General features: G+C 43.7%; 1 protein-coding gene across 2 annotated transcripts in view; it reads right to left on the reverse strand.

Annotated features, from left to right (window-relative positions):
* The window catches only part of SEZ6L (seizure related 6 homolog like), a 1,547,572-nt gene that overhangs the window by 563,539 nt on the left and 968,263 nt on the right, over positions 1–15,770 (reverse strand). The gene's annotated exons all lie outside the window — the stretch shown is intronic.

Consider the following 15,770-nt stretch of genomic DNA (forward strand, 5'->3'; position numbering starts at 1 on the left):
CCTTCATGGTGAACCCCACACATCACGGATAGCAGTAAGTTAGCCGAGGGACTAAAATCACAAAGAAAAGTCTTACCTACGCTCGTTCAAAGAACATCGTCCACTTTGTGACAGTAAGGAGGGAGCACCTGTTGCCAGCAAGCATTCAAATTGGACGCGCATCTTACTTCTAAGTGAAACGGGAAACATCCTTTTTTACGACTTTTTTTTTCCGAAGGTCGTGGTTAACGAAAGCGCAACAACGCTTTTTTTAACCACGACTTCGTTTTTTTGTGTCTTAACTACGTATGTTCTGAACAACGAACATGCGTGGTTAAGGTACAAAGAAGGGACTTGGCGAAGGTAAGTGTGGGTTTAGGTTTTGGGGAGGGGGTGGGGGGTCAGGGGGTTTTAGGTTTTGGGGTGGGGTTGGGGGGTGGGGCGTTTTTGGTTTTGGGGAGTGGGTGGGGGGTCAGGGGGTTTTAGGTTTTGGGGTGGGGTTGGGGGGGTGGGACGTTTTTGGTTTTGGGGAGTGGGTGGGGGGTCAGGGGGTTTTAGGTTTTAGGGTGGGGTTGGGGGGTGGGGCGTTTTTGGTTTTGGGGAGTGGGTGGGGGGTCAGGGGGTTTTAGGTTTTGGGGTGGGTTTGGGGGGTGGGGCGTTTTTGGTTTTGGGGAGTGGGTGGGGGGTCAGGGGGTTTTAGGTTTTGGGGTGGGGTTGGGGGGGTGGGGTGAGGGATGTAGGGTGAATGGTGCCTATTGCTAATGATTTTATCAGGAATGCCTTTACAACGAAATATCGTTGTTAAGGCATTCGTGGTAAAATCATTAGTAGTAGCAACGAGGTCGGTGTTCCGACCTCGTTGTTAAGGCAGTAGTTTTTTCTGCAGTCGTTGTTTCGTCGTACAGTCAAGTGAAACTCATGACTGAGACAAGCATAACGGTGTGCACTCATATCAGACCAATTGTAATTGTCTGCCTTGCTCCATGCATCATAACACTTGTCAATATATTTGTGATGATTTGATGACACCAGAAATCTTAACACATGGACAGTCACCCGTTGCACTGTGTAACACCGAGTAGGGTGACAAATTTAATGAGGGCCCCGCTGGAGGTAGCGGAGACCTGCCGTTGGTCATACCCAAGATAATAGCACTTTTCATCCCCTACTAACATCCGCGGTGTCTCTCTCGCTATACTGGCAAGCATATGCCTCCAATGCTCTTCACTCACTCCACATTCCTACTGCTCTGCTGGATTTTAAGAATAATAGCGCTAGAATCCATTTGGATGGAACTTGAGCATATCTAAATCTATTTATGAGCCACTGACATCTTTGATAGAATATAAACACTGGTATGATTGCTGAAATGGGTGCAAATTAGTGAAAATAAGTGCAAACAGATGCAAATGCTGGAAAGCCATAAAATAAGTTAAACATAGCTCCTAAATAGGTAATTGCCTTACCTGCTCTCAACCGCTGACATCATGGCTACATGGCCATCTCAGACTCTTTGTTTTCAATGAGGCTGCCTAATTAAGGGAGGGTCTCAGGTAAGAAATACATATCTGTCTCTGTACAACTTTACACAAACGGCAAAATATCATATACAATCCGGTCCCTCCTTCTGACATCAAACGTAGCTCCTACCACAACATGTCAGACGCAAATTGTGGAAACATGAAAGATAGAGACACTAAAGCAAACCTGAAAAGTTCTGAACACTCACCACCTGTACCAGAGTCACCAGTAAAAGGCAGCCCAGAACCTTCCTCCACCCTAGAGTCAATACTAATTAAACTCAACTCTGTACATGACATAGCCAGAGCACGACAACAAACACAGAATTGCTTCAAGTTTAAGTGGTGGGAATCTGCAAAGACCTTAAGGACCTAACAATAAGAATCTCCAATATTAAAACTGGAATAAGTACAGTGGAAAAATATACAAATCCCGAAGCCAAACATCTACAAAATTTGGAATGCTCCACATGCTTTCTGAAAAGAGAAATTGCGGATCAGGAAGATCGCAAAAGGAGGAGCAACCTGTGCATATTTGGACTGCCAGAAGGCATTGAAAACTAAGCTCCCTCTTGTTACAGAGTAAATGTCACTTGACAGCTGTTGACTACTCCTTAACTATATTTCAAAACACATACTTTACATAAGCAATTAGGGTCATATTTATGCTTTTTGTTGCAAAACATAGTTTTACATCAAAAAGTTTAGCACCAGCTTGCGCAAGCTCTGAGACGCCACCCAAGTGCCATATTTATGGATCATCGCAAGCCGGCACAAATGGTAGGCTAGCGTAAAAAATATGAAGTTAGCCGGATGGGTGGCGGGATGGGAGAAGGGTTTTTTTTTACACCATAAAATGATGTTAGGCTCCTTAGAGGCAAAACAATTGCCTCTAACCTGCCTAGCGTCATTTTCTGACACAAAACCATCCATACAACATGACTCCTGCCTACCACCCCAATGGCCAGCACAGGGGACCAGGGTCCCCTGGCCATGGCCATTGCACCCTGTGCCATGCAGGGGGCTCCAAGTTGGGCCCCCCATGGTACTTTATTTTATTTTTTAAATACTTACCTACACTTACGATACTTACCTGGGATGGGGTCCCACATCTGCTGGTGTCCCTCTGGTGTGGGTGGGGGTGTTCTTGGGGCTTGAGGAGGGCACCTGTGGACCCATTCCATGGTGTTTAACCATGGAAATAGGTCCACAGGTCCCCTAACACCTGGTCTGACCCAGGCATTAAATAATGGTGCAAAGCAAGCTTTGCACCACTATTTAGCCCCTCCTCCCACCCGTGCGTCATTTTAGCATGGGGGGATAAATATGGGGCTAGCACCATTTTTTAGATGGAATGCCTACCTTGTATAACAATGAGGAAAGTAGGTTCACACATCTAAAAAATGGTGCAAACTCCAATATTTTGACGTTAGACCCGTCTAACATCAAAATATAAATATTGAGATAGTCTTGTGCCAAGTTTGCATATAAAAATGATGCAAATTCAGCACAAATGGAGTATAAATATGCCCCGTAGTCTCCTTACATCTCAGCATTAGGCCAGTGCTAGGCTTAGATGTTATAATCTCTGATCTCACAGTTCAGAGAAGCCTACATTATTTTCTAAAACAGAACACTCATACTCTTATAACTGCATACCAACACATTCTTCATTACACACAACATAGCAGGTCATTTGTTGTATTCAAAATATGTTCTTGAATTTATGATGCCAATAAACCATACTAAAATGAACACTAAATGAGGCACATACATGCTTACAATATTGCATTAATCTAGTAGGATTACCTATGAAATGCAATTACAAATATGATGTAAAATAATAATAAAATAAAAGGGAAGCAATAAAGATTATCTTTACAAGTCTATCATACAAGAGCTACTCATTATAATATAACCTTAATGATCTTGCATATCAGATAGGTATAAGATGTATTAATAATACTGAACTATAGATATATAGTGCAATATAATTATTAATCAGTTTCCAAAATGTATGAGAAGAAGATGTGTTTTGAACAACACCCAATAAAGTTAGGTTGGCTCCTCTTCTAGTGAACGTTATCCATGACCACCATCTTATTGATAGTAAAGAAGCATTATTCCAATTGGCAGTAATTGATTCTAGGGCAGCCTACCTTAAGAGATCTAAAAGTTTGTTATCTGAATCTGACATTCTTGTAGAATGTATCTTAGATTTACAAATGATCATACTGTAAGAAAGAATTTGTGAGATATTAAAGATTTTTTGTATTATATCCCAACCCTCTTCCCAAAACTTAGAAACAGTATTACATTCATAAAATATATTTCGTACCAAACCTGGACTTGAATCACAATGCCAACAATTAGGAGAAATTAGAATCTATAAACTATTAAAATGTATGAAAGAATCGTTTGGTATAGGGACACTGGGAGCAATTCATAAACATTGTTTAACCATATGTTTCCAGACATTTTGAGAAGTAGATATATCTAATTCTTTATTCAAAAAAGTGTGTAGAAAGTTAATATTATTTTCTTGAAGCGTATTAAAAAAAAATTAATCCTTGATACAGCATGAGATGAAGTAGTTGCTGTTTGAATGTAAATTTCTAAATCTGAAATGTTTTTATTGGGAACGTAATTGGAAATGAATCCACAATGGAATTACATAGAAGTTGATATCTATAAATATCTGAGGGAGGCAAAGTACATTTTTCTTGTAATTCACCAAAAGTAAAAAAACTAAAGTTATAGTAAATATATTTAATATTAAAAATATTATCTTTTATCCAGGATTACCAAAATTTGATATTCCGAACAAGTTTTAACAATGAGTTATCCCATACATACTGTCATAAGAGCAGTATGTGAAATGGGTACTTAAAAACAGGGCGTCTAGATCATTTAGTATTAATTTTGTAGATTTTAGAATTATGGACAGTCATAGTAAAGTGGTAGAATTAGAGATAGATAATAATGTAGGTAAGGGAAACGGTGATATCAAACTTCGTTCAACGAGAAGTCATGAAGGTTCTTTATTAATTTGTGTATGATTAAATGAAAAGCAACTTTGTTTTAAAAAAAAATGCTTTATGGTAAGTAAAAAAGTCTGGTAGAACAAAACGACCATTACATGTCGCAATTTTCAATTTTTATAGTTTATAAGAGGGATTTGTTGTTCCAAATAAATTAAGATTATCTAAATATTTATAATACATACAAGGAAATTGAGTAGGAATCATTGAGGAGAGGTAAAATATTTCTAGGGCAATAACCATTAGAAGCTTGCCATTTTTGGAATTTTTCTTTAATGTGGTTAGGAATGTAATTACAATTGAAAGTAATGCTTAATGGAGTGAGAAAATAAAATGCCAAGATATTTAAGCTTTTCCTTTTACCATATTATTTCATTGTTAGGGAGGAAATCAGGGGTACAATGAACATTTAAAGGAAAAATTCTCTTTTGTCCTTGTCTGGGCCTCTAAAGAGGGAAAATTTATTAGAGATTTGACCATTAATAAAGAGTCTTGCAGATGGACAAAATAGAGAGCTGAAACATTGTTAATAAATGAGATTCCAAAATTAAAAGCACATAACATACTAAATAGATACTTCCAATTTACCTTGTCAAAGGCTTTTTTAGCATCTAATACCAGAACTCCAGATGGAACAGATAAGGATGGTCGAGCTCTGATCACATGGAATAATAATCTAGTGTTATACACTAGTAGAAACTACACGTATATGCGCAGACGTTGCAGGCGCATGAGACAATAGTGCTGCGTGGCACATGGCATATGGAGCTCACAAGCACGGAGCGAGGAGTGAGCAAGGAGCAAGGTGGCAAAGCTGTGAGGTAGCGATGCGGCAGGCAGTCATAGGCAGCAAGGCAGCGGTCGTGAGTCAAGGTGAGCCTGTGCTAACCCTGTCAACACCCGCCCCAGTGCTTCAGCGCCTCAGCGCTTGCCCAGCTCAGCTCAGCCCAGGTTCGGGACTCAAGAGGACTTGAGTGGTTCCCAGCGGTCCTAGGGGCACAGAGGGTGGCTGCTGTGTCCCCCCACATGAGATCAGAGTGGCAGGAGGGTTAAGGCCTGTGGTATTCAGGCCCTCTGCCACTGATCTACTGGCAGTCACTGCTGACATAGCCACAGCCACAGCCCTTTTTCATTCCAGGACTCAGGGACATCAGGTTCAAAGACACAGGGCTCTGGACCCAGGACTAGGACCAGGACTTAGACCAGGACTAGGACCAGGACCAGGACCATGACCCAGGACCCAGGACCCAGGACCCAGGTTTAATATTTGAGTGCTGTGCAGTTAAGTCCAGCAGTATGGGTACTGTGAGAGTGCAGTGAGAGTGCAGCGAGAGCGCAATTTAAGGGCTTTAGGCTGCAGCCACTTTCTGCACCGAAGCGGTCGGCGTTAGGCCACTGCGGTTTGTGTTTAAGGGAAGTCTGCCAAGTTCCCTCTCAACTCAACTTTCCATCTCTACGTCTTCGTGTCACAGGCGCTATCACAGGACCATCATAAGGTCATCACAAGCCCTTCAAACCTAGACCAGCCTAGCCTAGTCCAGCTGCTTGGTCATCCATTAACCAGCAACCAACAACCAGTAATATTGTCTGCCAAAGCAGGTCAAGAGCCGAGGAGAAAGGATGCCACTAACTAGTGGGAAAAGAAAGGCGGCAAAAATGATAAGGCAAAGTTCCCCAGGCATGCAGGACAATCAGATCCAACGTGCCAGCCAAATGACTCAATCACCAGTCTAATTCCGGCTGGGAAAGCTACTAACAACTCATGCAAATTTAACTCAAGCAAATTGGCTGGTCAATATAAGAAAGAGGGGTATAAAATTACTGACTTTTAGTTACCTAAGCCAGTGAATAAATCTACCTCAGTTTTCATCTCCACTCAGACAGGACACCAGCACCCGAATATCATGGAGGCGGCCGTCGCAGCCTCAGAAGGGACCCCCCGACAGGGTAAGCCTCCTGTGTAGCACCGCAAGCGCTGCGAATACTCCCAAAAATAAAATCAGGGTGGAAGTACCCACTGGTAATCAACAGGACTCTTTCTCTACCCTGAATGTCAGCAACTGGAATGATTGGAGCCAGAACTCCCCTTTACCATCTCCACAGGCACCACTGCAGGTACCATTAGTACCACAACCATTGCAATCATCAGTGAATTCATTGGGACAGGGCATCACTTACGGCACAACAAGTTATGTTCCACCACTAATCAATCTTTCTGAACTTGCTGACTCCCATGTCTCAGTACCCTCCACCGAGATGGGGGCCTCCCTGTTCATCTCAAATACCGTGCAAGAAGGGCGGGGGAGCGTCTAGCTAGCCCAACGGCCACCCTGAATCAGCGTACAATCAGCTGTAGCTCACTAGTCGAGATTGTGGCCCATTCTCCCTCCAGCCCCCGGTGTTCCAGTGTTCCCAGTGTTCTAGTTAAGCAGGAGCTGGCGACTGGTATGGTGCTGGCCCGGTCAGTGGAGACCAAAGCTTCAGCGGCTTCTTCGTCGGATGTTCCATCTAAGGAGGCCCGGCCGGCATTTGGGGAGGCTGGGGCCTCCTGGTAAGCCCTGCTCACAACCATGGATATCATGTCCACAGAAATATACTATCAAGGAGACAAACAGGAAACCCAGGTGGACTTACTTAAAGTTTTGGCAGTACATAGTGTGAGCATTGACAAGAAACTTGAAGGTTTGAATGACCTCATTAGAAGGGCTCAGACCCATTCTTACACTGAACAAGTGCAATGTCAATGTGCCTCCACTGAGATAACCCCACAAAACTACAGAACTTCTAAACAAAATCTTGACGTAAATCAGGGCTCAAGCTTCGAGATCTCAGAATGGGCTCTGTATGAGAATCTCCATGAAAGGACCGCAGCCGACAATGAAATTAGAAATCTGGAACTAGTACCCAGCAACCCACAGACAACAGGCCCCTCCCAGCAGAAGGTAATCAGGAACTCCATCGGGCATCTAACACTCTGCCAGCAAGTCCCATTGAGGAAGGGAATGAATGAGAAGCCCTAACAGCCACAGTAGCAATTAAGGTCTTGCCTACTAAAAGGGAAATGAGAGGGCTAAGAAGAGCCGGTAAGAAGGTCAAGGTAGTGCAACAAAACAGCATTTGGAACTCATTTTTAAATTTCACTGGTAAGCAGGGCAATGACCATGCAGGGAAAGACGAGGGAGTCCAGGAGGACTGCAGAACACCTCCCTCGCGGCAGGTAATTATGCAAAAGGACAAGCAGGAAAACCCTATACAAACTAACAGGGCTTGCAGTAGGTCATTATGTCACCGAAATCAGCCACTCAAGACTTCTTGGACATCTAGGCCACCGCATAGCAACTGGGATGGAAAAGCAGCTCAGGGGGAGATCATTAATTCCAACTTCTGGGAAGTAGACTCCAATACTAACCAGAACTTAGTGCAAGGGTGCAGTGGTGACAGCACTGGGTGAGCAACCCTTGATCACATAGTATTTAATCAATCTCCCACAGTAAATGAGCACCGTCATGTCGTGCAACATGTTGTACTGGCTAATATCCAGCCGACCCTTGTCAGGGTATAACACACAAAACCTGACACTAACCTGAAATCTCAGACATCAAAATGCCCGCCGGGAGGACACTCACCTTTGCATTCCAAGGCTCTGAGGAATCATAAACTTCTTTTCATTCCCCGGTACAATCCAATAGGTACCTTGACATCTTAAACAGAGGATCAATCATCAGGCTCATTAATGAAATTAGGCCCCTTTGCCATATCACTACGGCCGAGCTGCAGTCAGTGGAGTTTGTCCCGTACCCGTACAACTGGAACAAAGAGGCAACTCCTACTTCCTGGGTTTCTCCTGTTATTACCACTCAAATCCTGTCTCATCAAGACATCTTCTGCTCATGGGGCATTACTTTATTAAATAAAGAACCCTGCCAATATCCTAGCCCCATGCTCCCGGGAACCGTGAAAGAGGCATCAGTGTTGAAAGGAGCAGTTGGAGTAGAGTAGTCCCAAAGCAGGCATGAAATTTTAACCATAGTAAGAAACCTAAGCTCACTTGATCAGGGGTGTAGCCATCAAGTATTCATCGACATGCCCGCAATCGGGAATCAGGTAGAGAGACAGCCCACCAAGGCCCACCACAGTAATTGGTCCTGATGCTAGAGTTTAGGAAACTACGACTGAGGATCTCTTACGCATATGCACTTGGAATTGCCATGGTCTAAAACAATTGGTCGCTGATGAAGCAGCACTGAAGTTCTTACAGACGTTTGATATAATAATCATGATCCAGGAAACATGGTGCACAGAGCCTATTCAAATCTCTGGCTATGTTGGCTGTCATGTCCCAGCAGTTAAGCTACAAAATTTTGGGCACTCGAAAAGCGGTCTTGCCATCAAACAAATCAGCCTTGGAATTGACTGGCTGCTGCCAATAAAGTTGGACTCCCAAGATCCATCTGGGAATATGAACTCACTACTGTTAACCAATGTTTACATTCACCCGAACAAAGAGTTAAACCGCGAAAATTTGGAAAAACTGTTCAACATACTTAAAATATTGATGAGGCAGTAAAAGTAGGCCACTCATATTGTGTCCGGTGACGCCAATGTGGACCTGAGCAAAAGCCAACCAAGACAGGGGAAAAAACATTATGGCCCATAACTAAATAATTGGCTTGAAAAACTGTGACTAAGTCGCTTGAAGATGCACTCAGGGGGAGATCTTTCCCCACCAGTAACCTTTTCAAATGGAGCTACGAAATCAACTATTGACTTTACGTTAATAAAGGATGGAGCACTGACACTTGTCGCTATCTACAAAATACTTGCATGCCCAGAAAGTGACCATTTCCCTCAAGCCATACAGCTAAGACAGGCATGTTAGCAATTACCAACTTCAAACATCATCATTGCCACTCCGAGGACCGATAACATAAAGAAGTTAAAATGGCAAGGCATTGAGAAAGCGATGGAGGCAGTAGATTGTGATGCGGGGTCACTTGAAGAGCTTAAAAATGAATTACAAAAATCAGGAAAGTACCATTTTGGGTCTAGGAGCCCGGGTGAAGGCTTGGAAGCACTTATGTGATTCACTACTATATACATTTCCCAATAAATCATCCAGTCTGAGCTCTGCAGTTGTTGTAAAGGAAAAGCAAAACGTTGTCACCAAAGAGCAGCCATTGTACAATAGAGCCCTGTGCAGTTTAAAAAAACAAGTTTCAAGCAAATCTAAAAAAGTGGCTAAGGAAACATGTAAGAATAAGACCCCTGATAACTCAATGCTCCCGAATTTGAGATTACTATACAAGAAGGCCTGCTGGAAGGAAAAAAGGCAGTACTGCGAAGACCGTTGGGGCAAGCTCCTGATGTCCAACAAAACGAAGAACAACAGTCATTTTTGCCAGTTGGTGAACGGGCTGGTACATGGGAAACAACAGCATTCCAATTCAGGCATAGATGCTGCCTCTTGGGAAGCCCATGTTTTGGCACTATACTCGTCCCAAGCAAGCACATAAGGAGATACCAAGGGACCGTTCACCAACTATGTGGATCATTTCATGGCTATCTGATTTCGGCTTTAAAGTCAAGACAAAGCACACCCTGACCAAGTCAACATCATCACTGACATTGATATTGAACAGCTAATTGGCATCATAAAGAAGCTAAAAATGGCAGGACAGAATGGTATTCCCAATGACCTATTTAAAGGTGATGTAACATACTGGGCCTACTATCTGGCGCTCCTTTTCAATGACCACCATGGCTCCAAGACCCTTCCAGATGCCTGGAAAGACAGCATATTCCACCCTATCTATAATCCTGCCTCTCCAACGAACTACGGACTAAAAGCCCTGATTGACATTGAAGCTCAGCTTTATGCATCATGTCTGCTGTCACAACTATTGGGTTGGACTCTAGAGAGACACCTTTTACCATGAAGCCAGACTGGCTTGAGGGCTGGCATGGGAACTTCAACCATCCTGACTGCCCTGGCCTTGTTAGGTTTTAAGTCCAGATACAAGAAAAGGCGGCTATTTGCCTGTTTCATCAACCTTAAATCAGCATTCGATCGGGTCCAGAGAGCCTGTCTGTGGGAAAAATTGAAAAACTGGGGTCTGCCTGCTGACGAGGATGATGGAACTATACACAGCACCTGGGCGCAAGTTAGGATCGGAGCAGGCAGCCATGTCACCAACAGAGTTTATAATTTACACGGTCTAAAGCAAGGATGCGTTTTAGCCTCAGTGCTCTTTAATTTATACTAGCCGATCTTGCCAAGATTCTCTCCTCGATAGCAAACCATCCGCTGGTCCTGGCTCAGGATACAGTTGCATGGTTACAGTATGCAGATCACATTGTGCTTCTTAGTCAAACTCCAATCGGCCTGCAGTGTAGTATTAATGCTCTTACTGGTTACATCACCAAACAAGGTTTAGAACTGAATCTGAACAATACCAAAGTGGTTAGACTGGTGGATTTGAAAAGTAAATCTGGCTCATGGGTCATCTTTGGAACTCAGCTAGAGGTCGTTGCTGCCTACAAATATCTAGGCATCATAGTAGATAAAAATCTGTCCTTCAAACCCCAGCTGGTTGCTGCTCAAGCAAAAGCAAAAGCCCTGACATATGGATTTAAGACACTAAAACAAAAACTGAGCTGTCCATCATATAATCATCTGCTCTCCATTATGACAGCAAGGTTAATGCCAACAGTCACTTATGGGGCAGAGAAAATGCTGGGTAAAGAAACAGCAGTTTTTAATCAGATTCAAAGAAAGACTGACAAAGCCGTGTTCCAGATCCCTAATTCAGCTTCACCAGCTCAGGTTTGACTATAATTTGGATTAAAAAACTTTTGGACTTTTTTTGCTTATGCAGGGTCATCCCCAATCTTTTTGCCTCCTGCCTCCTATTTTGTCTGACCTGTTGCTTTTGTCTTTTGAACTCTGAGCACTTTACCACTGCTAACCAGTGCTAAAGTGCAATTGCTCTCTGTGTAAATTGTATGTAATTGGTTTATCCATGATTGGCATATTTGATTTACTAGTAAGTCCCTAGTAAAGTGCACTACAGGTGCAGGGCCTGTAAATCAAATGCTACTAGTGGGCCTGCAGTACTGGTTGTGCCACCCACATAAGTAGCTCTGTAATCATGTCTCAGGCCTGCCACTGCAGTGTCTGTGTGTGCAGTTTTAACTGTAAATTCGACTTGCCAAGTGTACCCACTTGCCAGGCCTAAACCTTCCCTTTTCTTACATGTCAGGCACCCTTAGGGTATGCCCTAGGTAGCCCCAAGGGCAGGGTGCAGTGTATGGTTAAGGTGGGACATATACTAGTGTGTTTTATATGTCCTTACAGTGAAATATTGCTAAATTCATTCTTCACTGTTGCAAGGCCTGTCTCTCTCATAGGTTAAAATGGGGCTATCTTTAAATATGATTAAAGTGTAGATTCCCTTTGGGAGCGGATGGACATGTGGAGTTTGGGGTCTCTGAGCTCACAATTTAAAAATACATCTTTTAGGAAAGTTGATTTTGAGATTGTGTGTTTGAAAATGCCACATTTAGAAAGTGGGCATTTTCTTGCTTATATCATTTCTGTGAATCTGCCTGTTTGTGGATTCCCTGCCTGGGTTGCACCTCACTCTAGAAGGTGACACAGAGGGAGCTGGGGTGTAGTCTGTATTTCCTGATGAGCCATCTGTGCTAGGAGGGTGGGGAGGACTGGTCACTCACACCTGAAAGGGCTGTGCCAGTCCTCACACAATGCAGTCGCCGACCCCCTGGTGAGTGTCTGGGGCCTGGCCAGGCCTGGACATGGCAGGATTTCACATTAAAAAGAGACATTGCTTTGAAGTAGGCCTACTTCAAAGGAGAAATTGGGTATAAGAAGGGCAACCAAAACCACAGACTTTAGAGAACACTTCTGGAAACAAGAGGAACCTCTGCCTGGAGAACAGCTGAAGAGCTGAGGAAGAAGAGCTGCCCTGCCTGTGACTGTGCTTTGTGGAGCTATCCTGCAGTTGCTGCTTCTGCCAGAGTAAGAGGGCAAAGACTGGACTTTGTGTGCCTTCCATCTTGTGAAGAAATCTCGAAGGGCTTGATTTAGTGCTTGCATCTGTTGTCTGAAGTCTCAGGGACAGTAAAGACTTCTCTCTGCCGGCACCTGGAGTCTCTGGCGAGACTCCTGCTCTGACAAGTGGTGCGCTATCCAGTCCCTGGGCCCTGGAAAGGAAAGCTGGTGAAAATCCAAGGAAATCGACTTCGGACCGACGCTGCTGCTGAATCCGGTGACGCCGCCTGAAACCGACTCCGTGATCTTCGCTGGAACGCGACGACCTTCGCAGGCCCTATGCCACTGCAGTCTCGCTGAAGTACGCGACTCCGTGGAAGTCGCCGCACCACGTCGTGACCGACGCCGCCCAAAGTGTGTGGATTCAACGTTTCACACAGACGCCGCGATCCCCGATTTCGTGCATCGACTTGTTTTCAGTCTTCACCAAAGGTACTGTACTTGGGGATCTACGCGACTCCTTGTCCGGCGCGGCTGGTGTCGGCTTGTTGGGAACGACTCCATCACAACGCCGTGTTAACACCTCATCAAAGCATTTTGTGTTTCTAAGCGCTATTTTTGAGTTTAATCTTTAAAAATTCATAACTTGACTTGTGTATGTCAGATGTTTGTCGTTTTGGTCTTGTTTTGTTTGGATATGTATTTCCTATTTTTCTACACTGGTGTTGTGTCAGTTTGTAGTGTTTTCATTGAGTTACTGTGTGTGTTGGTACAAATACTTTACACCTAGCACTCTGAAGTTAAGCCTACTGCTCTGCCAAGCTACCAAGGGGGTAAGCATGGGTTAGCTGAGGGTGATTCTCTTTTACCCTGTCTAGAGTGAGGATCCTTGCTTGAACAGGGGGTAACCTAACTGTCAACCAAAGACCCCATTTCTAACATTGGCAGAGCAAAAATGCGTATGTAAAAGTGCTGGCGACTGCGAGCTGCAGAAACAGGATCAATAAGTAACCTATGCTGGCTTGAAATCAAGGAACAACAGCACTATAGTATTATCGGCTCATGGGGAAACCATCTAAAGAACTCAATAAAGGATCTGGGCCTGGACACTGTCTGGGACATGAGCTTGAGTAAAGGGGAGTTCTACCAGATGGTCAACGCTGCAACCCGGTCACTCTCACTCATTACTGACAAGAACAGACTTGCCAAAAGACAACATGCCTGGGTGGTACTATCTTCATACAGAACTCTCAGACCCCTGGAATATCTATCAGCTTTTTTTAGGCAAATGCTGAAACAACAATTTATGCTTTTGTGCTTTTGGTCGATTGCCACCAAAGATATGGTTCCCTCCTGGAAACAACAATTCAGGTCGGAAGCGTATTGTCTTTGTGGGTACAAACAAGAGTCCCTTGTGCAGCTTTTCTGTGTATGTCCAGCACTGTTGGAGCAAAGGAAAATACTTTTGAAAGACACCTTCATTATCTTTGGCATACGCTCTTGCAGACCAGCTTTTATCAGCTGGCTAAGCGGCTCTTCACTTCCTTTTGCCTGCTGGAGGTCCAAGTTTATGGTGCAGGAGTGCAAATCTCTGTCAAATATATGCAAACTGGTAGCTGAAAGGTCTGCGCAAAGCCAGGATTGATAGTGGCGTCATTGTCCTACATCCAGCATGAGGTGTAACCAAGCACCACCAGACTTGAGATGATAGTCATTGCTGTATTGTCATTGTAAAACTAAGATCAGAATAAAAGACTCATCCTCATCTTTCTATTTGTTTTAAGGAGGATTCGTCCCCAATTTTCTGTTTGTTTTAAGTTTTAAGAAAACTAGGTGGGACAAAACCCACCCGGCCAGTTTGTCTAGCCTGTTTTAATCGCATTACTGCATACATGTTTGTGTGTATTATAGCTCACAGATGCAATGCGTTGAATTGGCGTTGGTTTTAATTAATCATGCTAATAAAAATGTACTACTAGTGATATTTGCCAAATGTCTATTTTTCATGAAACCAAATTTATTAATATGAATTATAGTATCAATCACACAAGCCAACCTGGTTGCAATTATTTTGGTATAGAGTTTACAATCTTGATTTATCAAAGGTTGGTAATTTGAAACAAAAGTGGGATTCTTGTTTCGTTTTGGAAGAATGATAATCAAAGCTAAAGTAAATGAGGTGAAAGGTAAGAAGAAAATTCTTTATAAAATTCTGGAGGCATACCATCCGGTTCAGGGGATTTAAGCAGTTTAAGGGATTTAATAGCTGAATTTATTTCTTCAAAAGACATTTTGGTATCTAATTAATCTCTGACTGATTGGTAAATTTTAGGTAGTACACATAGCTCCAAAATATTATCAATAATACACATATCAGTAGATGGAGGGTTATTAAATAAAGTTGAATAATAATTCAAAAATTAATTGACAGTATCATTGTGAGATAATGCGGGTTTCCCGTTTGAACCATGATCTGCATTTTTTATACTGAGATATTTTGCCAAAAATCTCCCAGATCTATTAGCATTAAAACAAAATTTTGCCTTGTAATTAGAACTGTGTATGCCAGCCCTTTTGCACAACAATGAATTTGATAGGGGTGGGCATAATGCTCCGCTGGCAGAGCTAACAGAGTATGTGGCACTCCGTGCTCCATGTGGAGCATGGAGTTTGCCCAAAAACTCTGCTAGCCCCACAAGCGGAGTAGAGATCACTGCGTGCCACTGCAGCCCTGTTTATGGTCCACACAGCGCAAGTGCTTGTGATGTTGGCCCATAACTGGCCTATAGTGCACACTCTCTGCCTGACCCGAGTTGGTGCAGCAGCATGGAGCTGCTGCTGGCATCAGCTCTAATCCTCTAGGCCTCTCTCTGCCTGCAGTCTTGACTGGGCCTGGGAGCAGGGGGCAGAGGGAGGCAGAGAGCCAGGCAGCTGGCAACAAGGACCCAGGTAAGTCCTTGTTTTTAATTTTTTGTTGTGCACAAGAGGCCTGAAATGGCAGTGTTTGCTGCCTGTGCCCAGGCCAGCGTTGTAGGCAACAAAAGCTGCTCTTTTAGGCCTCTTGTGCTCGAGCCTGCTAAGTCTCTTGTGCACTGGCCTATCCATGCTCTGTGCACACAAGGCAGGCCAGTGCACAAGAGGCCTGAAATGGCAGCTATCACTGCCTACGGCCCTGAGTTCAAGCCAGGGCCATAGGCAGTGAAAGAAAGCTGCTGTTTTAGG

Source organism: Pleurodeles waltl, chromosome 11 (assembly GCF_031143425.1).
Source record: "Pleurodeles waltl isolate 20211129_DDA chromosome 11, aPleWal1.hap1.20221129, whole genome shotgun sequence".
Taxonomy (NCBI): domain Eukaryota; kingdom Metazoa; phylum Chordata; class Amphibia; order Caudata; family Salamandridae; genus Pleurodeles; species Pleurodeles waltl.